Here is a 26,319-nt window from a genome sequence, read left to right as displayed (position 1 = left end):
GGCCAGCCACAAAAACCAAACCAAAACAAACAAACAGACAACTAAAAGAAATGCAAGAGAACAAAAAAGGTTGTTAGTGAAAGATATATAAGATATAATTACATTAAAGTAAGACATTTCATACATTATAAGGAATGATGGGTTAAATTAGAACACAGGTAATGCACCAAAGTTTTATGTTTCGTTAATATTACAGCTCCTGCTCAGTTAAGAGCACAGTGTTGTAACACCAAGGTCAAGTATTCAGATGGCCTTACCAGCCAGCCACCAAAGCAAACAAACCTTACAGCTACCAGTTTGCACATTCCTGGTACTGGTAGAAAAATAAGTTTATAGTAGATTTCATTGTGCTGAAGTGTTTGAGTTGCAGAATTAATAAGCCTGTTCTATAGGACTCACTTTCCTCATTTTCAGTTTTTTCAAGGTTTAGGCTTTTACTTGTTGTCCTCAGCCAAGCCAATAATTTAAAGTTCCTTGGCAAATGTTACAAAACTGTATGAGTAAGTGAATACATTGCTAGGGCCTTGGAAGGGACTCCAGGCAAGTGAGGGACCCTAAATCATAAACTCCAACAGCTTTTTGGTAAATCGACCTCTGAATACTGCTTTTTCTGAGACTGCCAGTGGGGGCTAGTGCAGGACAAGCAAGGGCCCAGACCATGGACTACGTATGGCCATGACTGGAGTCATTCATTTTTAACTGGATTGTTCCAAAGGGCAAAAGGATTTTTTGAGGGAACACTTTTGCCACCTGGGTATAGGATAGCTTCCACACGTATCTTTCTGAATTTTTTCACTTACAGGATTCCCAGAACTTTAGAAAAATTTGCCTATTAAAAAAATAACATAGTTAATTCACTTGTATTTTTGTGTGTGTGATTCAAAACAGTGTCACCCAATTGTCCATCAATAGATGATGCTAAATAAATTATGGCATATTATACTATGGAAACATTGTGCAAAGTTTCAAAATAATGAGGTAGATTTTTACTTACTGATATGGAAAGATGTCCAAGACATGATTACATGAAAAAGCCAGTTGCAGAACACAGAATAGTATGTAAAATGTGATCCTCCTTGTATTGAATCTGGACAGATACCTACCAAATTAACAAGAGTGGCTTCCTCTGGGTGGAATTGGACGAGAATCAAAAGGACTTATTTGTGCTGAGTACATTTTTTTAGAATAAGAATGGATTCCTGTATTACTTGTTTGAGTGGAAATAAATTGCAGAAAAGAAATGTAGTGAACTAAAAATGGCTTAAGTTAGCATTTAGCATTGTGTGTTTTAAATGTTTGCCCGGTGTTTTAGTTTGAACCATGGCACACTATAACAGCTTACATTTGGATTTTGCTTTATGGTAAACAAAGATTTGACCTGCATCCTTTGGTTTTTATCTTCATAACAAGTAGATAGGATAGATAGGGTTGGTAACATCCATCTTTTACCATTGAAAATAGCCTTAGAATTCTTTCATAATAAAATTATTATATTCTTTGCTATACTGGTTTCTGTTCATGTTATTGCTCTATATTTATTTATCACTTAGTTTATAATTTAATTGATTCTTTCAGATGAGACACTAATCTTTCCATAGGCTGTGGCTCTCCACAGTCAAGTGTGTACTACCATTTCAAAGTATTTTCTTTCCCAAACTGTGTGCTAAATAGATAAAATCGTGTCATACGTGAAGTTCTTGTTTCTTCCTTTTCATCTTGCTCTTCCTCTTCCTAATCTTTATTTCTTTCTGGGTATGGCCCTGCTTTTCTGTCTGGTATGGTTTCTCTCACAACTGTCATTTCTTTTTTTAAGTATAGCTTAAAATGTTACTTTTCCCAGGGGCATGTACATTTTAATTAGGATTTCTTAAGGAACAGCCTACAAACTCAAAAGAATGAGGGTGTTGGACTAGATGAATTCTGAGACTCTGAACTATAATCATTTATAAAAACAAATATTTATTATATTTTAGGCAGTATGCCAGGTTCCAGGGAGACAATGGTGAATAAGATGGGGTTTTCTGCCTCGGGTGTGTGTGTGATTTTAATGATTTTGAGCAAATTTTCACCTCTTGAGTCAACATCTGTATTCAATGTATCTACTCCTATAACTAATGATGAAGTCTGGTGGCCTTTGACAGACCTGGGGATAAAATGTTTTTGTCCAGAAACATCTGCCAGAGGCCCCTCACATCACTTGGCTCAGCACCTGCCTTCTTGGCTTACTTCTAAAACTAGCTGTGCATGCATGGAAGGAAAGAACTTTTTTAAAAAAAATTCTGAGTTTGTCACTGCTCTTTGATTCCAAGGCAGGGTAGTTTAATGGAGAGTATAGGGTTGGGAGTCTGAAGAATTGAGCTCTAATCAAGATCCAGTATGAATTTTGTGACTATGGACAAGTAACTTCTTATCCCTGTATGTTAGGGAAGGCTGGGTGGTGATGTGGAAAGAAAAGGGCTTTGGACAGGGTTTACTGTTTATTCATCCCATTCATTAAAATATATATATATAATTTATTACATTCTAGGCAGTAAGCCAGGTTCCAGGGAGACAGTGGGGTTCTCTGCTCTAAGGGAGTTCTATTTATTGATTTTGAGCAAATCTTCATCTCTTGAGTTTACTTTCCCATGTATAAAAGGCAATGTGAATAATATCTACTCCATATTCTGCAAGAATCACTGTTGTAGTGATCCATAGTTCTAGCAGGAGGGAAGTGTTCTTTGGGTGTGCTGAGTGGACAAAAGATTGAAAATTGCTTATCTAGTTCAAGTTCTTCATTTGTAGGTGACAGAATAGGACTCAGAACGATTAATTGATCATTTCGTTTCTCTTTTCACTTACCATTCACAATGCAGTTTCTTTACTACCCTCAAGATCCTTTTGCAAATTCTGAGGCCTTTCCTTCCCCTCCTCCATGGCCTGTGCGGTCCAACCCCACTAGAGTATTCAGTTTGCTATAGCCCACTGAATGCGATCATTTTGCTCAGGCTGGGTTCTTCCTTAGCAATCCACGAATACCATCTCTTGTCTTGAAATCCAGCTATCCATCCAGTAACTCCCAAGTGTCACCTCCTCCACAAATTCATGCTTCTACCCCCCCTTCCCCCCCAACTTGATGAGGTCTCTTTCTATGGGAACCTCTTAGCACTTTGTATCTTAGCTTAATGACCCTTAATCTGTGGGAGTTTCCTTCCACCAGTAGATTGTAAATTGTATCCCGTTGCTTTTTTTCATCTCCCTGGTGCTTTGGGCAATACTTTGTAACATAGCTGATAAATAGTCTTTGATTGAATTCTTGAATCAGTTGAATGGTAACATGATAGCAATAACACCTGACCAGTCTACCAGAGAATGCTATTGTGCTAATAAAATTAGGCAATAAATACGAAGCAAATTCTGACAATTTTTAAAGGGGACCCACCAAGGAGGGTGACTAGATGGAAGCAGTCTAGGAGCTGATTCACATTTAAAATGGTTGAGAAAAAGATAATTACTTTGTTTCTTTTTTGCCTGGAGACTCCCAGTGTTGGAGGATATATTCATTTTCAGTTTTTTGAATGGCTGTCAAGAGTAAGACATTCCGTATCGCTCCAGGCAACATAACCATTAGCAATAGAAGGAAGTAAAAGCGAAGCAGATTTCAGCCCATCAGGAGGCAAAACTTTCTAACGTTCAGCGTTGTCCAACAGTGGAGCAGGCCGCGCTGCATAAGGTAGTGAGCTCCCCGAAATTTGAACGGTTGATGTTAAGATGGCCACCTGGCTGAAAGTACAAGAGGGAATTTCTGCCTGGGCAGGAGTTCCACTAATGACTCTAAAGTTGTCTTTCAATTCTAAGGTTTCTATGACTGTTCGACTCGGCTAACTTGATCCCTGAATATATGAGCTATTTTGAAAAAATAATTAGATAAATTGACAACTGACACTTGTTATGGTCAAGTTTACAACAAACGAAGTTTGATAAGATGAGACGTGGGGAAACCACGTTTACTACTGAAACCCTACATACCACCAAACCACTTAACGACACGTTTAACAGAAAGGGAGGGAAGGTTTGAGTGTGTGCGAGTCATTCCGATAATGTCTCGGGCAAGTGAGAGTTGTTACAGAAAACGTAAGCGCTCTCGGTTCTGACTTCACACATGCGTGCTCAGGCGGACTTTTCAGGTGCAGCATTACTGTACGCGGAAGCGAGGGCCTCATGTCTCGAGAACGACTTTCCGGAAGGCGATTCCGGACCCAGACACCCACGAGCGCTGCAGCCCGCAGCAGACCCGGCTGCTCCAGGCGGAAGCGGAGCCTCCGGCCCGGGACTGACTACCGATCCCAGGGGCCCCCGCGGCGCCGCGCACGCGCGCCCGAGTGGCGGCAGAGCCGCCGCAGGACGCAGGGAAGCCAGCTAGCGAGTGGCGACGGTGGCGGCTGCAGTGGCAGTTGGCGGCGAGGGCGACGGCTCCGAGGCCGAGTGGCGCTCCGGCGGAGACCTCCGTTTCTTCCTCCGCATGAGCCCCTTGGTGAGTACGCGTCCCCGGTCAACCCGCGCGGAGTGCGCGGCTTCCTGCCCGGCGGTCCGGCTGTCTCGGCCTAGGGCCGCCGCCTGCGCCTGACGTCCGGGCCGCCGGCTCCAGCTGACCCGTGGGCCCGGGGCCCCCGGCTCCCGTGTCGGGCATGGTGCGGTGGGGGGACACACGGTTAGGCTCAGGGGAGAGATGGGCGGCGCGCAGGGGCCGCGACGGCCCGGGGCAGACGAGAGCGAGGGACGCGTGGGGGATGGGATGGGGAGGGAGAAGAGGACCGCGGGGCTGCTGCGGCTGGGACCGGCGGCCAGCGAGCCGGCAGTTAGGCAGGTGGGGGCAGACAGCGAGACGGAGGCGGGATGTCTTCTGTATGCGGCCGATGAAGATGTCGTGCTTGGGAGAATCTTGACAAACTGGACACGCGGGTCTGGGGACAGCCACCTGCCACAAACACATACACTGCTTGGCATCTTTCCACCTGCTGTCGGAGGTCTGGCAGTGAGAGCCTGTTGATTTTTTCCATCCCTTTAACTTCAACTTTATCTTTTATTGACTGGCAAAATTGCAGTGGGTGCTGGTTAGGCAAACCACAGAAATAAACAGCGTTGTGTATATAAAGCTGCATTAAAAACAGGGAGGCATGGTGATACGTTCAGATAAGAGCTAGGTCAAGGGAGGAGTAAGTGTTTTTATTTTAAAATTTGTGGCAAAAATCAGTTTGAGCAGGGCTTTGAACTAGAGAGGGTTGTTATCGTGGGGTTCACCAGTGGATAGAATTCAAAGGGTTTTAGAACTAAAGTGGGGATAAAATTCTTTATTTTTATTAACCGCTATCTGAAATTTATTATTTGCTTCCTTTACTAATGTAGGCAAAAAAACCACAGCACAATTAGCAATGCCTGTGACTTCGTCACCACTAAAAATTACTGATATTTTTGTGTCATGTTTACAGTTGTTGCAGATATCTCCTAATAACATTTATGCTTATCACTTCTCTGAATTTATGGTGTTATTAGACCTGCTGCTGTTAGATCTTGTTATTTAATGTGATGATAAAGCTGCACATGTACTTAATCAGTTTTTTCTTTTTATCATTTTGCTAATATTTCAGAATAATTGGTTTCCTTTGTAATCGCATGTTTAAATTATTTGTTTGAAAGCAATCTGATTGATAACACTAAGGTGAAGGGTTTGGATGCCCTAACTTGACAGCCACCAATAAATAAATAAATAAAAAGCCATCTGAGAAGGGGACCATAAGCTTCACCAGACTGTCAAAGAGGTTCACAGCACAAAAAAATTAAGAACTCTTGAAATAAATATTTGGGGATCTGTAAGTCTGCCTGGAAGAATATTTGAATCATTAGGTAAGAAAGAAGACAAGACAGACAGGATGATAGTGTAGAAGAAAGAGAATTTTTTAATCAGGGAGGTAAAAGAAAAGATTTGGATGAGATCAGAGTAGTAGTTTTGAAAGATGGAATAGACCAAAGATATTTTATTCAGGGTACTGAGGAATCAGCATAATAATCTGAGGAAGAAAGGCAAGTGAATATTTTGGCCCTTGGATTTTTGTATTAAGGCACCTCCCTAGTTCCAAGTGTTTGAAGCCTGCCAACCTCTTGTGTAAACCTGTGAAAGGAAATTTTAGTGTTCACTGGTTTTCTTTAAATCATGTAGATGGTGTGGCTTTTAAAGAGGGGAGTATCCTAATTTTCATATCTTTAAGTAAAAAACAGCAGAATCTCTCTTCAAATATATTTTCCTATTGCTATTATCATTCTTTTCATATATGATAGAAAGTAAGTATACAGATTATAGAGTTGGAGGTTTGTGAGTCTTTTTATTGAAATTCCATTTCAGATTCTTGTAGTTCAGCTTCATTTTGGCATTAGTCTTCTCACTGACAAATCACGCTTAATTTTTTCATAATACGAGAGTATTTCAAAAAGTTCATGGAAAGATTCTTATTATCTTTTAATTCTATTTTCCATGAACTTTTTTTTTTTTTTTTTTTTTGTCTTTTTCGTGACCGGCACTCAGCCAGTGAGTGCACCGGCCATTCCTATATAGGATCCGAACCCGCGGCGGGAGCGTCGCCGCGCTGCCAGCGCAGCACGCTACCGAGTGCGCCACGGGCTCGGCCCTCCATGAACTTTTTGAAGTGCCCTTGTGTATGTGCTTGAAATTTGCACCTGTCAACATCTTGTGTAAGATTTTTTTTTTCTCCTCTAAAATAGCAGTAGTAGAAAACCACTGCAATGTACTTATTTTCTGGAAAAATAAAAGGGGACTATGAAAAGATGAAGAAAACTACTTTACGAAACATGATTGGAACTGAAAGTTTATGCTGAATTGAACACACCATATTACAAGTCACTGCCTCGGATAGGTCTTTCATGTCACTTTGTGTGACCTCACACTGCTGCCTTTGTCATCTTTTGTCCCCTGTCCCTTTATTTTCTTTATAGCATGTTGCCTATCTAGTGTTATGTTATTTGTATTTTTACTGAATATTTTAATCTTTTTCTTCCCTACTCGAATGTCACCTCTGTGATGACAGGAACTGTGTCTTCATGGCTGCACCAGAATAGGAGCTGGCACGTAATAGGTACTCAGTAAATATTTGCTGAATAAATAAATGAATGAGTTAATTTATAGGAGCTAGGCTTTTTATTTCTAGGAATAAAACACATCCATTTAAAAAATCTTACAAATAGTATTACCAGGGTACTTCAAAAAAGTTCATGGAAAGATTTGTATTATCTTTTTTTTTTTTTTTTTTTCAAAGATGACCGGTAAGGGGATCTTAACTCTTGACTTTGTGTTTTCAGCACCACACTCTCTGAAGTGAGCAAACCAGCCATCCCTATGTGAGATCCAAACCCATGGCCTTGGTGTTATCAGCACCACACTCTCCCGAGTGAGCCACGGGCCGGCCTTGTATTATCTTTTATATTTCTTTTTCCACAGAATTTTTGAAGTACCCTCATATGCATAACAAGTTGAATTTGAACCTTTTCATCTTACATTTATTAAAAGACAGAAAATTATTTCCCAAACCTGTGTGGTGCTTTTGTGGGCATTTGGTTTCATATGGGGACTAATCATTCTAAGTACGTGCTGCCATGTAGGTTTTGATTATCCTTAACTTTCTATGATGATGTAATAAAAGGAGGGGTCTGTAGGTGAAGTTCTTGCTTTGCGAGGTTTTTTTTTTTTTTTTTTTTTTTAAAGATGACCGGTAAGGGGATCTTAACCCTTGACTTGGTGTTGTCAGCACCACGCTCAGCCAGTGAGCGAACCGGCCATCCGTATATGGGATCCGAACCCGGGGCCTTTGTGTTATCAGCACCGCACTCTCCCGAGTGAGCCACGGGCCGGCCTGGTTTTTTTTTTTTTTTTTTTTTACTGGTTGGTTGGTTTATTTCTTAATTACTCTCATTCAATATGTGGAGAGCCACAGATTTGTCTCTGTCAAAAAGAAAAATAGACCTAGAAGGGATAATGGTGCTAGTATTAGCATTGAATTACAATCAGTGTAATTGATTAATAACCAAGGAAATGCAAATTGAAATAAGTGATACAGCATTTTTCACATCCAACTGAAGAAATTTTAATGTCTGACAATATCAGTATCGGTGAAGATGTGGCAAAGTGGTAATTTTAGAAACTGCGGGTGGAGTGTAAATTGGTACAGCTACCTTTGGAGACAATATTTGCAGTACTTAGTAAAGTTGAAATTAGACATAGCCTACCCCATAATTTTACAAGTAAAGTTGAAAATGGGCATATCCTACCCCGTAATTTCACAATGTCTATAAGGGAATAAGAAGGGGAGGTGGTAGCAAAGTGGATGATATCTGTATTTTTTTTTTTTTTTAAGACTAGAAGTTAGGGGCCGGCCCGTGGCTCACTTGGTAGAGTGCGGTGCTGATAACACCAAGGCCCCGGGTTCGGATCCCATATACGGATGGCCGGTTCGCTCACTGGCTGAGTGTGGTGCTGACAACACCAAGTCAAGGGTTAAGATCCCCTTACCGGTCATCTTTAAAAAAAAAAAAAAAAAAAAAAAGACTAGAAGTTAATTCTGGGAGGCAGAATACAAGTGCTAAATTATTCCTTGCAACTTTACCCCTCCTATTTTGTTGTTGGTTTGGATTTTCTGAATTCATAACTTTTATTTTTTTATTTTTATTTTTTTTTGTCTTTTTCGTGACCGGCACTCAGCCAGTGAGTGCACCAGCCATTCCTATATAGGATCCGAACCTGCGGCGGGAGCGTCGCTGCGCTCCCAGCGCCGCACTCTCCCGAGTGTGCCATGGGCTCGGCCCTGAATTCATAACTTTTAAATACTGTTTCCCAACCCTTTGAAAAATTGTAAGCCTGCAGAAGAGTGGTACAACAATATCCCTATACCCGTCACCTAGATCCACTAATTGTTAACATTCACCATGTTTGCTTTATGCACAGAAGACATATTTTTTTGCTGAACTGTTTACAGGTTAGGTATAGATACTATCAGGACTCTTTACCACCAAATACTTTAGCATGTATTTCCCAAGAACAAGGACTTCTGCATATCTACAATTCAGTTGTCACACTCATGATATTTAACATGGATATCATATTATTTTTTAATGCATAGTCCCTTTCCCCTCTCAACCCAATACTGTCCTTAGCATTTTTGTTTTTGTTTTTTTGATCCATGATCCAGTTAAGGATCTTGCATTGTATTTAGTTGACTCCTTGAATCTGGAATGATTTTTCAGCCTTTTTTGGGTTCCTCAAACATTTTAAAGCAACCCGACTAGTTGTTTTATAGAATGCCCTCAATTTGGATCTGTGTGAACGTTCCTTCAGTCAGATTCAGTTTAAACATTTTTGGCTGGAATGCTTTTAGGTCTCTCTCAGAGTATCACAAGAGGTATGTGATGCCAGTTTCATTATTGATGTAAATTTGATCATTTGGTTAAGGTAGTGTCCGCTAGATTTCTATTGTAAAAGCTCCTTTTTTCCTTTGTAATTAAGTAATCCGTGGAGTGGTAATTTTTTTTTACTTTCTCAAAGTCATGATTTCTTAATAGAGGTACCTGTAAGGGTCAAGAATACTGGAGATACTACTTCTGAATGGAGGAATGTGGGAGATCAGGGAATGCTGTGTGGAGGAGATGGCATTTGAATTGAACCTTGAATCATAGATGTAATTGGCTGTAGGGATATTGGAGAAGAGCTCCAAGTGGAGTGGAGGGAACGACTTGAAGAAAGACAAGGACAGAGGAATTTTTATATTGCATGCGAGAACATCCAGGTCTTTTTGGGGGGACTAGTGTGTTAAGTCTGTGAAAGGGAAAAATGGGAGAAAAGATGATGAAGGTAGCTAGGGATGAAGAAAGGCTGAAAAATCTGGGCTACCCATCTTCTCTCTCCAATATAACCAGAAGTTCATTGTGGGACAGTTTGGGATGGATCATTTGCCTCAGTTGGATTGCCACCCTTCCTAGAGCACATGACAGTGAGTTGCTCACTGCAATGAAGCTGAAGTATGCTAAGAAGAACTAGAGAGGCAGCATGGGGAAGTGAAAAGAGGATGGGCTTTGGAGTCAAATCCAGGTTTGAATCCATTCTCTGCTGCGTAATGGCTGAATGATCAGGCAGTAAGTTATTTGGCTTTTCTGAACCTGTTTCCTCATCTGTAAAATGGAGGTGGTAGATGCCTATCACATAGGACTAAATCTAGTAATAATATAGGAAAAGCATCAGGCTTTGACTCAGTAATTAATATTTTTTGGTGCTCCCTACCACCCAATCTGATTTCACTCTTTTCTACCTTGGTACCACATTCAAAACTTTAAAACAAGCCCTACTCTTCTGGTACCTTCTTGGCCACTGTCACAGTGCTGTCACTTCCCACTTTACCATCTGGCTGCACTGAGCGTTTGTGAGCTGCTCTCCGGTGATGGCACACAGCACTTACCACCATACGAGGTGATGATGCCTCATAATAGCATTCTGAAAATTGTGACAATATGTACCAACTTTTTGTTGGTGCACCTAACGATGCAAAATTTACTACTGTTTAAATGTAATGTGCTTTAGTTTAATTTGTTTATTTGGAAAAATCACCCCTAATGTTTGTAGAAAGTTTAAGAGGGAAAGTAGATACGTTCGTGGTGGCAAGACATTCACTTTATTCCTTTCTTTTTCTTTTTCTTTAAGGGTGAGTGTATTGGGGAGAGTTGGTTACACATTCTAGCAATCTCAAAGGTAAAGTATGATTTTTTTTTTTAAAGCCTGATATAAGTGGATTCCCTCTTATTTGCTTTGGAAAGACTAAAACTCAAAAATATAATTCTCAAATAGTTAATTAAATATTTTTTCCCTTCAACTTTGTGGAACCTTTCTGGTTTTTTTCACCACACATTTTTTTTTTCCTGGAGTTAATTTTTTCCTCAGGGAAGAGGGATTTCCGTTATGTAGTTTTTACATTTGAACTGTCTAAGCTTGTGTTCACATAGAATTATGTGTGACTTTAAATCCTTAAGTAATCTTTATAGTTTGTAAAGGAACTAGACCAATGACTTCTGTATCATATACACATTTTAGAAGTTGTTTTAGGCACCAAGCTGTTTCTATAATTTTCTAATTATAATTTTAGAATTATAGGTAATTAAGATTTCTTTCTTTATGCTTACCTGTATTTTTTAATTTTTCTGGATATGTTTCAACATGTATTATGATTTTGTAAAAACATTTTCAGAAAGGCAGTTTTTTTGTGTGCCTAAGCTGAAACACGGTTTAGAACTCTGTAGTGCAGTGGTCAGAGGAAGTGGTGAATATCTGTCGATACTTCAACTTCTCACATGTCTTTCTTTTCCTTTTTTTTTCAACTTCTCATATTTAACATATATATATAAATGAATGGTTGAGTGAATGTCAAAAAAAACATACTTTTAAAGTCTCTATATTGCCTTTTTTTGGAGTTTGAAGATGAACCAGGTACCTGAGAAGTACTTGTATCTGAAAGAAAAGTATAACTTAATTCTAATGCTGTAATTATATATATAATTTATATATCATTTTGTATATATAAAAAGCAAAGTTATGTTTTTATTTTTATTTTTGGTGACTTGGGGATCCAAACCCTTGACCTTGGTGTTACTAGCACCAAACTCTAACCAAGTGAGCTAACTGGCCAGCCCCCAAATTATGTTTTTATACACCATTTTTTGTAAGCCATTTTTTAAAATATAAGGTTTTAAGCAAACTCTTGTAGCTATAAAATCAGGCATAATATCTGCTCATTAATCTTAAAGTGTCTGTCCGAAAAGGTGCTTGCTTTGTCTTGCTCCCATATAATGCCAGTACACCCACACTGGAGACTAGTGAAAAGCATGTTGTCAAACGTGTTTTTTTTTTTTTTCCCTTACTAATTTATGTTTTATTAATTATTTTCTGTGAGCCTTTGAAAGGATAAACTGTAGTTCTTCTATTGGGAAATTAAAAAGACAAAAAAATTAGGTAAGGGTATTAGCCTTTTTCCCTTTTTTCAGGATCAGAATCAAATATTATCCTCCCAAGCAATCTTAATTTTGACCAAGTATTTGTATTTTTTAAAGTTTTTAGGACTTAGGCTAACCACATCTATTTTCAACCCACTCTGAACTGTCTGCTTTCACTTTGTAATACAGAACTCTGATCTGTTCCTTGATTTTACTTCCATTATTTACAAATCTAGACTACCTTACAAAAATCATTAGCTCCAAAAGCCATAGCACTTAAGCAGAATTGCAAAAGGTTTACAAGTATGGATTTCTGTACCAGAAAAACTTAGGAGGGAATAGATGATTTTTTTTTTTTTTTTTGTAGAAATTATTTCATCTTTACTACCTCCTTTAGAATCCAAGGAATCTAATTTTGACTCCTCTAAAACAAAGTGCTTTTTAATGTCTAGATATTCAAGGTTATGATGAGCCCACTTGGATTCTGACAGAAAGCAACTTATTAAGTTTCTCTATGAATAAGTATCTGTTCCATCATTTCAAAATATTATAATAATAGTAATTATAATAATAGCTAACATTTATTGACTTCTTTCTTTTTCTTAGGTATTATGTGAACTATTTGAAATGACAAATCCTGTAATTCTATGGGGATATTTTAATGGTTGATAGCTTTGTGAAAAGCTGTTTTAACTAACTAGATAATATATTTTTTGTGTTCCAGGAAGTTTCTTTTAGGTGGAACACAGTCAATGATAGTAATGCTGTTTGGAGCTTGATAATGAATATTTATAATTTTTATGAAATACTATTCTGGGAAATGTGATGAGTGTATATGACAGCCTGCTGCTTACATGTGCTTTCTTTATTTTTGAGGGTAGACTCTTGGATCTTCAAACAGGCTTTACCAGTATTACAGTTCAGCAGAAATGCAGCTGAAGCTCAAAGTTCTTTTTCTGCTCCCCCATTTGGTTGTTTTGTACACCCACTGTATTTATGGAAGAAGCTAAGTTTATTCAGGGCACCAAAGCTTCCTCAAAGCATGTAGGTGATGAAATCTTCCTTTCAGAAGTTTGCAGAGGGTTCTAGGGATTTTAATCTTTTGGGGGAGGGGGAAGGGCGGGCAGTAGTGCAGCTGGCCAGTACAGGGATCTGAACCCTTAGTGTTTGTGTTACAACAATATGCTGTAGCCACCTCAGCTAACTGGCCAACCCTTTAGGGATTTTAGAATTTTCTCAGTTATTTGGTTTCTCTTGATCTCCAGATTTATATATATCTTTGTGAGTTGTCATTAGAGATTGTTGAATTGGAGAAAATTAGATTTGGTGTTATTTAATTTCAGACTAATAAAATTAATGGAGGTTTATCTAATTGTGAAAGGTCCTTATAGTCACCCATTTCTACATTGGATGGATATTTTTGTATTATTTCTTTCCTCTGGGAAATAAAGGGATATAGATTTTAATGCCATTGCATTTCTGCTTATTGGTGTATAGCTTGTTACTGAACTATATCTTATTTGGAAATTAAGTACTGTGTCTTCTTTGTTGCACTTGAAAATTTTCATGTTTTTAATATGTTGGTATTCATAGAACTTGTCTGATTCTGAGTGTTTCAGTAATTGCACAAGCAGATCTTCAGCAGGGAAGATCTTAGTGCCAAGTTTTTATTGTACTTTCCTTTTTTAAAAAAAATTACTAAAGTAATATTCTTTGTTTTAAAAAAACAAAAACAATGCAAAAGATGAAACTTTTCCCCACCTATGCATGCACATACTATATGATTTGAATTTTTAAATTTTTTTCACAAAAATTATAGTTAACATTGTGTGTGCTTGCTAAGTGCTTTATACATATCAGTTCATTTACCTTTCATAATCCTGTGAACATATCCAGTGAAGTAGGTTCTGTTATACCCATTTGCAGATGAAGAAACTGAGGCATAAAGAAGTAAAGTAGCCAAAGGTTGCACAGCTAGTGAGTTGCAAAGGTGAAATTTGACCCCAGGAGGTCTTGTTCAAGGGGTTGTGTTTTAATCCCTGTACTGCCTTTGGGATCTTACCATATTCTTCTGCAGTTTGCTTTTTTACTTAATGATGAATATCTTTCCATGAAATTCTACCTCCTTAATAACTATGTAGTATTCCATGGAATGGATTTACCACAACTTATTTAACTTAATGCCTTTCAAATTTAATCTTGTTTAATGTTGCCAATCTCATTAGTAATGATTTCAAGTAATATTATTAAAAGTCAAGGTTTATGAATTGGAATAGTGAGGAAACAGTATTTACTAATTAATGCATATTAGCTGTTCAAGTGTTTTGATATTGTCTCAGGTGAGTTGTATAATAAAATCTGAGTTTAACCCACAAACCATTTGTTATACATGAGTTTTATTATTTTTGTGGTTATCTTCTTTAGACCTGGAAGATTAGTGTATCGAGGGTAAACTCAATATGTGTTTAGATTTTATTTGTTTACTTTGGTACAGAATTAATACAGAATTCTGGTTTCATCCCAAGAAGTCTGTATTATTCCGTTTCTGTTTTGTATAACAGAACACCTGAAACTGGGTCATTGGTGAGGAAACAATATTTATTGCTCACAATTTCAGAGGCTGGGAAGTCCACAGTCCAGAGAACACTTATGGTGAGGACCTTCTTTGGTGGTGGTTTTACAGCAACTCAGGGGTCTCACATGGTAGAAAATGGCGGAGCAGAGAGAGAGAGCCCTGAGTACAGTGCCCACAACCACTGTTAAACCATCAAGTTAATCACCTCTTCAAGGCCCCGCCTTTCAATTACCATAATAGGATTTCCCACTCTCAACAGTTACAGTGGGGATTAAGTCTTGGGAGGACATTCAATTTGAGGCAAAGTCTGTTGTAGCGTTAATTTGATTTCTGAATACTATCTGGCTTTATGTTACTTGTATCTTCAAAGTAACGTGCCTTTCAATTCCTTGTACTTTTGCCAGGCAGTAATAGTTGGTACTAAATTCATTCATTCATTTTTTTTTTTTTTTTGCAATGTTTTACTCTTATTTCAAATAACTAAAGATATTAAAGTATCACTTGTTTCAAATTTTTTACTCATTAATATTCATTTCTCAATTGTGAGGAAATACCTTTTCTGGTACATTAATAATTATTTCAAATATGCTCATTGGAAAGTTAGAAGATATTTTCAACTTAAATTTAGGTACTGTTTTTATTTTATTTTATTTTTCCCTTCTTTATTCCAACTGCCTGGGACTCCTAATTACACTGTTTTTAAATCATTTTGGAACTGAATTATCAACACCTTGGCTGATTCTTAACTGGAGCATTGTTGTTCATCATTCAGTCATTTTTCAAGTTATTTATAAATTCAAATATTTATTCAGCCAGTCACTATACTAAGTAATGTGGATACCAAGATGACTATGTCCCTACTTCAGGGAACTTGGAATTTGTTACAAAAACATTTTGTTGTAAACAGTGTAAAATGCTACGAGAGAGATGGAGCCAGATGAGGAAGTGTTTGAGTCAAGGGAATGATCAGTAAAGGCTGCTTGGTTTGAGCTGGGCCTTGATGCCTAAGTGGGATTTCACTGCCAGTAAAAGGAATGGGCAAAGGATTCTAAACAGAGGGGTATAGAAATCTGGTCTGTAAAACCCAGTAGAAACTGTCATTAGAATGTCGTGTATCCCTAAGAGAATGTGGGGCCCCTTAAGAGCAGACCTTGCCTGTCCTGTTCATCAGTGCCTAGTACATGGTAGGTGTTTAATAATAAACTTTTCTTGAATGAATGAGTGAAGTAAGAGTGTTAAATAAAGCTTACTGTGCTTGTCGTCTGTCTATTTTTTGGAAAGAGAATGAACTCATTATTTCAATATATTGTTGGTACCTGACAATTTTAGATCATGTAATTTAAAAATACTTAAAATTAGCAAGAAACTGTTTCTGCACTGAAGGAGGTAAGTCTTGTAAAGGCGAAGAAATATAGACAAATCATTGTAACTCAACATGATATTTATAAGAAACATTTTAAGGGACACGCATCTCTCCTATGAGTTGGTTACTTACTGAAAGTAGTGGGTAACTAAAATGCTCACGTTAAAATTATTGGATTGACAATGCAGGAGATAACATTGTAGTAGGTCATAAAAAAATGACAGTCGTGTCCTTTTTTGCCCCATTACATTAATATGAATATCACATATATAGTATGAGGAAAAATGTGTGTATGCTACACGAAAAAAGTAAATGACAGTTCCATTGAGGTGTAGGGATCAGTATATAAAAGTCTTTCCCACATTTAATCCTTGAGTAACGTCATGATCTTTCCCAAATCTGTATACTATATGAACTATTATTTATTTAATGACTTTTTTAATGGACATACTTTATTTTTATTATTTTATTGGAACATAACTGATTGTACGTATCTGTGGAATACCTGTGTGCCCTATGTGATGCTCAAATCAGGATAATTGGTATATTCAACATTACAATGTAGTCACTTTTTGTGGTCCTTTACCAGTTTCTCACTAACTCCTCCCCCACTCCACCCCTTCCCCACCTCTGGTGGCCTCAGTTCTGTTCTCTTCTGGACATACTTTTTAAAAAGTGCACACACTTTAAAGAAGCTTTATGTGGCTACCATATTGGAAGGCTTACGTCACTTATGCTAAATAGAAGGAAGCTTAAACATGATAAAAACAAAACGATGTTATTAAAAACCTAGTTAGCTACTGTTTGCAGAAGGTGCTAAGTTTGAGGCCTATTGTCCTTTAGTAAAAGGAGAGATTGGCAAGTGTTAGAGAAGTGTTGAAGACAAATTGGGGCCTTACTTGGATTTTCTCCATGATGTAAATAGGACAGAAAGAGACTTTAAATGTACTAACTTTCCCACTGAGTGAGTTAGGGTTATTTAGTGTCATAAGGAAGGAGGAGATGAACTCTGTTGTCAGGAGGAGTTCCCCCAGAGCTTCACAGAGGAAGAGATTTGGGGGCTGGGCCTTAAAGGATACATCTAAGTTCACTCAAGGATATGGGCCTTCCGGGCATAGGTAGTAGCATTTGCATATGCTGGGGACTTTATAATGTAGTATGGCAGCAACATCTGATTTGGGGAAAGTAGAGAAATGGTGGAAGATGAGGTAGGAGATGTAAGAAGACAGACTTCATGGTTCATGGTTGAGGGCTTGATGCCTTGCAGTGGATTTATGGACATTATCCTGTAGGCAAAAGCATGACGAGATTTGTGCTTTTTTTTTTTTTTTTTTTTTTGGTCAGCTGGCTAGTACAGAGAACCAAACCCTTGACCTTCGTGTTATAACACTCCACTCTAACCAACTGAGCTAACTGGCCAGTGCTTTAGAAAGATTGCTTCAGTGTCAGCAAGGACAGTCCAGGAAGGAGGCTATTGAGACGATGAGAGCCTCAACTAAATAGTGTGAAGGACTGTCTGGCAGGAAGATGATGATCTTGAGTATTTCCCTAACCTTTCCAGACAGAGAGCTATTTCAGTCTTTTGCCCACAGATTGGAAGAAGGCAGATGATATGCTAAGAGTACAAGTCACTCCGACAATATTGGTTACTATCTGGGCTCACCTGCCCACAGAAAATCCTATTTAGCTGGAGAGAGAAAGAGAGGTGACCAAGATGTTCCAGAACCAGTTAGGAAGCCTGGATCTATATAGAGAATCATAGAGTATTAATTATGGAAAGGGATTGTGCACATATTGTTTAATTCTCTGTTTTTCAGTTGAAAAAACCAAATTCCAGAAAGATTATTTAAATTAGAAGTTATATAGCTATTTTTGAGCTCATTGCATTATATTTTAGAGTACTGACAACTTTGTTAGTACATTTAAGTCTTAAAATATGCCTTAGGTAGGACCTACTGTGTGTTTAATGATCAGGGTAACATCTGTATTAATCCCTAGGAACTTTTTTTTTTTTTTTTTTTTAAAAGATGACCGGTAAGGGGATCTTAACCCTTGATTTGGTGTTGTGAGCACCACGCTCAGCCAGTGAGCGAACCGGCCATCCGTATATGGGATCCGAACCCGGGGCCTTGGTGTTCTCAGCACCGCACTCTTCCGAGTGAGCCACGGGCCGGCCCCCTAGGAACTTTTTATAAGCTTTCATATATTATTTCTTTCATAGAATTTGAGGGAATTTAGGTTATTTATTTAGTCCTGAAGCTCTAAACTAAAACTGACTTTGTCAAACAATAGGAAACTTTCCAAGAAAGGGGGTGTTGTCCATATACTGACTTACGTATTAATAATAGTTGTTGAAAGAGTGGGGTGATTACAAGCAGTAACCTTGACCATAAATTAAAGCACTCACTGTTGGGAGGCAAATAGCTTAGTTGTTAGAAACTGAGTTCTGAAGCCAGATGCACCTGCATTCTAGTCTCAACTTTGCCAGTTACTAATTTGACCTTGGGCAAATTATTCAATTTTTTTTCAGTTTCCTCAGCCGTAAAGTGTTACATAAATTAAAGGAGAATTCCCATGAAAATCACCTAGTTGGTGCCTAGCACATGGCAAGCCTGACGTGTGGTAGTTATTATTGTTTTTATTTCCTAAGCACCCATATATTTTACCACTACCAGTCAGTTAACTCTTCTCTTCAAGGTCAACCATTACTACTTCTAATGGCTTAAAGAAAGATTTGCTATTAGGTGGAAGTTATATAAAAATTGGCTTTTCATAAACAGTTCTGGCTAGGAAATATTTTTGCCTTGCTTCAGTGACCAGAAATGAGTGCCAAATGTAGTATATCTATGGGAATTTTGTGTCGTGAAGTTTCTGTATTTCATTTCTGATCACAGTGAACTGAAAGAAAATATCTTTAGTGTGATAGTTTAAATGCTACAATGGGTTAACAGATGTTAATGGGTTCTGAAACATTACGTGATAGTTGGTCTCTTTTCTAGGTGGTGGTGGTGATTACGTTGTCCAAATGCTTTTCTCAAGTTTGTATAATTTTTCTTACTGAAAAAAGTTGCTAAATTGGATGCTTGAATTTAGAAATATGATATTTGTTGTAATTTTAAAAATTTAAATAGACTTTTTAAGGACAGTTTTAGATACACAGAAAAATTGAGAAGATTGTGCAGAGAGTTTCCATAGTCCCAGCACCAAGTTCCCCCGATTATTAACATCTTATGTTATGGTACATTTACATTATTATAGTTACAGTTAGTGAACCAGTATCGATACATTACTATTAATTAAAGTTCATACTTTATTCAGATTTCCTCAGTTTTTAACTAATGCTGTTTTTCTGTTCCAGGATCCCCTTCAGCATACTACATTACATTTAGTTCTCATTGTGTGATTTTTAGTTGGATCATCTTAAATTAGACACATTAATTTATTTGCAAATGATGCTTTATTCTCAAGTTTCAATGCCATGCTGTGTGTGGTAAAGCATATATTACTAATAATGCTCTTAGACTGAAGATATTTGGCCTTTAATTTCACTTTTAGTAAGTCTTGTACAAGTATAGGTTCCATAATGTTAGCAAATAGTGTGTCTTATCTCTTTGGTTATGACTGATATTTCCCACATATTTTCATAAAACGGTTCATTTTGGTCAATCCTGTCAGGTGATAGACATGGAGTCTGTCTCATTGTCATAGTAAATGTTACCCTACCTTTTAATTGACAAGAATAATGATGTTCTGCATTGTGCAGTCATTTATACTTTACAGTCATCTCACAATTTACTATGTGAAGTAGATTAGAGCATTATCCCAGTTTTGAAAATGAGGAAACAGAAACTTTGGTGAAGTGGCTAGCCACAGGTCACCTTGCCAGTAGATGTCAGAATCTAGTCTTAAACTCCTCAGCTCTTCTGAATCCAGTTTTAGTATACTTTCCACTATATTGATTAAAGTAGTCCCTGTATAAAATAATAAAGTAGGAAAGTGGTCTTCTCTTGACTCTCTTACAGTGTTATTCCTGAATTTATTAGTCTAATAAATTTACCTGTTGAACTGTAGTTGTTACTTAGAGTTTAGAACTGTTAGATACGTATCATTAACTTGGGATGCCTTTAATTATAAATTCTCAACAGTGAAAACTTGAAATGTGATTCTTATCCCACAAAAAGTTTGAATTTTTTTTTTTCTACAGGCCTTCCCTTGAGTCACAGGAGTTCATTTAGGAGTAGTTGTTAACATGTAAAATGTGTATCTTCCTTGGAATTATTTATTTATTTAAGATGACCGGTAAGCAGATCTTAATCCTTGACTTGGTGTTGTCAGCACCACGATCTTTCAAGTGAGCTAACCGGCCATCCCTACATAGGGATCCGAACCCTTGGCCGTGGTGTTATCAGCACCACACTCTCCCAAATGAGCCATGGGCTGGCCCACTCCTTGCAATTTTTAATGTATTTTTTAATTCACAAATTTCACCTTATCAGTGTATGCTTCCTCTCCATGCTCTGCATTAGAGTAGGTATGCTTGCTTATCAGAGGTTGGCAAACCTTTTCTATAAAGGTCCAGATAATAGATATTTTAGGCTTGTGGGCCCTATGGACTATGCAGGACTGTGGTGATTGTGCAGCTCTGCCATTGTGGCGTGAAGGCTGCCATAGGCAATCTGCAAACAAATGGGCATGGCTGTGTTCCAATAAAACTTTATACAAACAGGCAGCAGGCTAAATTTGGCCCGTAAGCATAGTTTGCCAGCCCTTGCTCTATACCATTGTGGAAGGATATAGAAACCCAGTGTGCTTCACTCCTCCCACTAAAATCTCCCCACTGGAGATTTAAGTGTTAATAGCAGGATAAGTGTTAATAACATGATTTGAAAGGCTTAAAGTTATTTCTCAAAATCTGATTTAATATGCATGGGTATAATCTATTTTATTTTTGTAGAAAATGTGGGAAGGAAGTTGTACTGAACTTTAATATTATAGGGTTTCTTTTCTTTTCTTTTTTTTGGGGCGGCTGGCTAGTACAGGGATCCAAACCCATGACTCTGGTGTTATAAAGCTGTGCTCTAACCAACTGAGCTAACTGGCCAGCCACCGTCCCCCAACCCCCTTTTTTAAAGAAACAATTCAATTAAAAAAAAAATTTAATATATAGATTTTCAAAGTCTAGCTTTTGACCACTTCAAAAACAAATGATTTAACTTGTAAAATGATTGCAAATTTCAGGAAAAAAAATTATACTCATTATTGTTTAGGAAGGCCTAATGTTAATTTAAAAATTCTTTGATTTTACTTATGTTCTTTTCTTTTTTTGGCAGCTGGCCAGTATAGGGATTGAACCTTGGACCTGGACCTTGGTGTTATCAGCACCACACTGTAACCAGCTGAGCCAACTGGCCAGCCCCTACTTATGTTCTTTTTCACAGAGCACCCTGTGACAATACGGTTATTAGCAAAGATATATTGACAGCTTCTTGTGTTTGGCCATGGTATTGGGGTCTGGGTCTAAGATGTTCTCAGCCTTTGAGGGGACCTGTCAATCTTGCTGGAAAGACAGGATGAAGACATTAAAGAAGAAAATACAGAAAAACAAAAAAACAAAAAACCAGCTTCAAATTAGTGGGGATAATCAGTGCTTTAAGAGTTCAGAGTTGGGATTTATCACTGGGGGCAGACTGTATAGTTGGGAGGGAAGGTTTTATTGAGCCAGGCCTTGGAAATTAGAACAAGTAGATAAGATGGGGCCTGATATAAATATAAACATGAAGGTGAATTGAAAATAAAAACGAGGTCCATGGCCATCCTACCCTGAAGGCACCCAATCTCCTCTGATCTGGGAAAATAAATGAGAAGGCCAATTTGGCTGGAGTAGAAGGATTTATGTAGGGAAATAGTGAAAAACAGGATTGGAGGGGTGGGTTGAAGCAAGATTGGACCTTGAATATTAAGCTAAGAAGTTTGGAAATTATCCTTTAGGAAGTAAGGAATAATTGAAAATTGTGAGCACCTTTATTTTTCCTTTACGTCTTTCATGAGACTTCTAGATGTTATATTTATTTTATTTTAGATTTTTTTTTTTTTTTTGCAGCTGGCCAGTAAGGGGATCTGAACCCTTGATCTTGGTGTTTAGATGTTTTTAATGTTTCTAGTACAATGTTTTTATTTTGGTTAATATTTAATGATAGTTTCATACTCTTCACCTTTTTTCCTGTCCACTGAAGGACTACATCCTTGTTCTTCCTCTGTTATTTCTTCCTTTGGATATGAGGATATGAAGTCTCTAATAAGAGTGTGTCATTGAAATACCTATCTTTCATTCACATATTCATTCATGTGTACTGAACTTTGTGATGTGACAGGTAGGGTTCTAGTCATTGCAGGTAACAGCAGGGAACAAATTAGGCAAAAGTCTTTCCCCTTATGGAATTTACATTTTGGGGGGGGGGAGATGGTCAATACATAAGATGAATAAGTAAAATGTATACTATGATCGGTGCTAAGGAGAAAAACTAAAGCAGGGGAAGGAGATGTGAGCGTGTGGTAGCGTTGAAATTTTAGATAGGGTGCCCAGGAAAGACCTCACTAAAGCAGATGACACTTAAGTAAAGACTTGAAGGAAGTGAGAGATCTGGGGGTGGTGAGCAAGTGCAAAGATACTGAGGTGGAAATGTGCCTGGCATGTTTGAGAATATGGCTGGAGCGGAATGAATACAGGAGAGGGTAATACATAGACTGTATATCCTTGTTCACATCTGTTGTCTTGGTGAAAGTATTAATAGTGCCCACTTTCACTCCTAGTAGTGTCCTGATTTAGTAGTCTTCTGATAATAGGAGTTGAGGTGAGAGAGGTAAGGGGGGAGGGTGGTACAGACTACAGAGGGCTGAGATAAGGTTTTGGAGGATTTTGAGCACAAGAGTGGTATGATCTGACTTAATTGCTTTAACAGGCTCACTCTGGCTGCTGTGTTGAGTAGACTAGGAGCAAGGACTAAAACAAGGAGATCAGTTAGGAGGCAATTGCAGTTATTTAGGTGAGAGATATGGTGCGTTGTGTTTTTTGGGTTTTGTTTTTTTTCTTTTCCTTTTTAAAGTTTATTTTAAGGGCTGGCCGGTTAGCTCAGTTCGTTAGAGCATGGAGTAGTAACACCAAGGGCCAGGGTTCAGATCCCTGTGCCGGCCAGTTGCCAAAAAAAAAAAAAAAAGAAAGAAATATATAAAGTTTATTTTAAAAACAAGAAAAGGGCCAAGGGTGGCAGGGAGAAAACGAATTGCTTTACCCTCAAAGAGGCAGTTTTGGGAAGGCTGGGGGTGGGATGAGGGTATGTGTGTGTATATATATATATATAAATATATATATATATATATAAGATTTTACAGGTTTTATTTTGTTCTTTGTGTTTTTAATTTCTTTCTTTCTTTCTTTTTTTTAGATATGGTGCTTTGGACCAGTATGGTAGCAATAAAAGTGATGAGAAGTGATAGATTCTGGATGTGTTTTGAAGATAGAGCCATCAGGATTTGATAATGGGTTGGGTATATGGTATAAGAGAAAGAAGAGAGTCAAGAATGATGACAGAATTTTTGGTTTGAGCAACTGGAAGAATGGAGTTGCCACTGATTGAGATGGGAAAGGCTGGGGGTTTTTTTGCAGGCAGAGAGCAAGGTTGGGGAAGCAGGTTTTTTGGGGGGGAAGATGAGTTCAATTTCAGACATGTTAAATTTGGGATGCCTGTTACACAATCCAAGAGAGATGTTGAGTAGGCAGTTGCATATATGGATCTGGCCTTCAGGGGAAAGTTACAAGCTGAGATATTAATTTGGTAGCTGTCAGCATTATGATGACACTTAAAATCATGAGACTGAATGAGATTGCCTAGGCAGTGAGTGTAGATAGAAAAGAGAAAGGTCTGAAGATTGAATCTTGGGGTACTCCAGTGTTTGGAAATCAGGGAGATAGGGGGAACTAACAAAGGAGACTAGATACTTAGTGGAGAAGAAGACAGCAGGAAAACCAGAGAGTGTGGTGTTCTAGAAGTCAAAGACAGTGTTTCAGGGCGGAGAGTGGTCTTTCATGTCAAATGCTTCTGTTAGGCCAGGAAGAGAAGGAATAGTAATTTACTGTAAGATTTAGCAATGTGTTTATTGTTGAACACTAACAGTTTTGATGGAGTGGTGGAGCAAAACTGATAGGTGTGTGTTCAGGAGTGGATGAGAGGAGTGGATGAGTGAGTGATTGAGTGATTGTAGATGCCTCTTTCAAGGAGTTTTGTTGTACAATGAAGAAAAAAGGTAGGGATGGAAGCTGGAGGGAGTAAGTGAGGTAGAGAGACTTCTTTTTTTCAAAATGAAAAGTAACAGTGTGTTTATATGTTGGTGAGAATGATCCAATGGAGAGGAAAATATGGATGGTGGGGATAACATGGTTGGGATTTTAGTAATGTTCTGAGCAGGTGTGAAGGAAGGAAACTAGTGTTCGAGTTAGGGCTGGCTCTAACTGGGAGAAAGGCAGCTCATTCAGAGTAAAAGAAAAGGTAGAACACAAAGGCAGGTAGGTCAGTAAACAAGAGCACTTCAAAAAGTTTGTGGAAAAATAGAATTAAAACATAATATGAATCTTTCCAACTTTTTGAAGATCCCTCATATATTTGATGCTGTGAGCTTGTGGAAAATCATTTCCCATTGCTTCAGTTTTCTCAGTGAAGTAGAAAGCAAGGAGCTGAGAATAAGGATAGGGAAGAGGTGTTGGAGATTTGGGAAGAGAGGATGGTATGAATTAGCTGCCTAGGAGAGTGGGAGAGTGGTGGGTGGACTGGGGAAATATAATGTGAACGCTTGCAGCAGTAAGGGCCCATTTGGAGATTGTGATCAAGAGTTTAAAGGGATACTAGCTTGGCTGTGTGGGTTTGTTTTCTCATCCACAGGTGTAGATAGGCAGAGCATTGGATTTAACTTGGGTTGTGGTTTACTCTAGTGAGGGGCAAATTGATGTTGCATTCAGGGAAGTGATTATAATGATTGGCCATGGGATTTATGCTAGCAAGGTAAGGAGGGAAGCAAAGACAGGAAGGGGGTGAAGATGAGTTAAAAAGGTGGTAGGATCAATGCCATAAAAATCTTGGTGGAGTCAAATGATTACAGGAGTTTTGGAATGCTGGTGGAGTAAGAAAAGACTGGTATATGTCCGCACCATGGAGGAGGGTAATAGGTGTGGTCTCATGGGATATTTAATGGAGGAGGGAGGGAGAATGGTATGAAATTGGTCCTATATTGTGAAGGGTGTGGGAGAGAAAACAGCTATACCTGAGAGGTCTGAGAGGAAGCCATGTTCCCTTGGGAAAGCCAGGATCCAGTTGAAGCAAGAATGTGGAAGCCTTAGGGCTGGCTGGGTTAGCTCAGTTGGTCAGAGCATGGCGCTGATAACACAAAGGTCCAGGGTTTGATCCTTGTGCTTGCCACCAACCACCAAAAAAAAAAAAAGAGAGAGAGAGAAAGAAAGAAAAGGTAAAGGGAGCCTTTCCAGAAAAGGTTCAAGTTACAGGACATTTTCTGGTAATTGAACTTGTATTCCAGGGGTCACTGTGAAAAGAGTTTACAGGTGGGGAGGGGCAGGAGATGAGGTGGAAGAGGTGATATACGAAGCTGTCTAGGGGTTAGGTTCTGAAGGATGAGGGATGACTTGGGAGTTCTAGGCTCCTTGTGATTGACAGGAAAGAAAGAAAGGGCAAGCAAAATTAAGAATCAGTGGTCCAGGGTAGGTTTTGATGGAATTGGCTGTAAGGGTTGAGGGGAGGGAGAGAAGGTGATCTTTTTACCAAATAGTCACAGAGTTTTCTGGGGCTTCCATTTGACTCCTGCTATTGGAAGCATGGAGAGTTAATCAAGGGGTGGTCTAAATTGAGCACACAGCCTCCCTCCTGACTTCTGCAGAAGTTTTAATATATTCTGGCATTATTGGGAAGTCCCTAAGGGCTTTTAAAGGGGATTCGGGAGACATTGGGAAGGTTTACATCAAAATTTTGCTTTGGAAATATCAATCTGTCAGTGTAGGATAGATTGGAGGAAAAACTTCAAGCAGAGGAACACATTAGGACAGTTTTTCAATTGTCATGGGTTCATGGTACTGAATTTGGTTATTTACAGAGGAATAAGAAAGAAGAGGACAGAGTAGAACTTGGTGACAGACTTGCTGCTGAAGAAAAGGATGAATCTAAGTTTTGAGATTAGGCGTCTGTTTGTGCCATGACAAAAATCGGAAGGTCTGAAACAATTGCTGGTTTTAGGAGGGGAATTGTTGTGTTCTGTTTTGGAGATTTTTGAGTCTTGGGTGCTTGGAATCTTATTTCCCCTTCAA

The 26,319-nt window shown here is 38.4% G+C and overlaps 1 protein-coding gene across 4 annotated transcripts in view; it reads left to right on the top strand.

Moving 5' to 3' along the window:
• The first annotated feature begins 4,372 nt into the window (after nt 1–4,372).
• The window catches only part of GAPVD1 (GTPase activating protein and VPS9 domains 1), a 72,418-nt gene continuing 50,471 nt past the window's right edge, over nt 4,373–26,319 (top strand). For 3 of the 4 annotated variants that reach the window (XM_063081600.1, XM_063081601.1, XM_063081598.1), the window contains exons 1-2: nt 4,373–4,513; nt 10,736–10,783. The gene's annotated coding sequence lies outside the window, so the exon portion shown is untranslated. The remainder of the gene's footprint in view (nt 4,514–10,735; nt 10,784–26,319) is intronic. The other variant, XM_063081599.1, reaches the window with a different exon arrangement.

The sequence above is a fragment of the Cynocephalus volans genome, chromosome 17 (assembly GCF_027409185.1).
Source record: "Cynocephalus volans isolate mCynVol1 chromosome 17, mCynVol1.pri, whole genome shotgun sequence".
In the NCBI taxonomy this organism is placed as follows: domain Eukaryota; kingdom Metazoa; phylum Chordata; class Mammalia; order Dermoptera; family Cynocephalidae; genus Cynocephalus; species Cynocephalus volans.
Note: the sequence above shows the minus strand (reverse complement) of the source record. Positions and strands in the feature narration are given on the sequence as shown.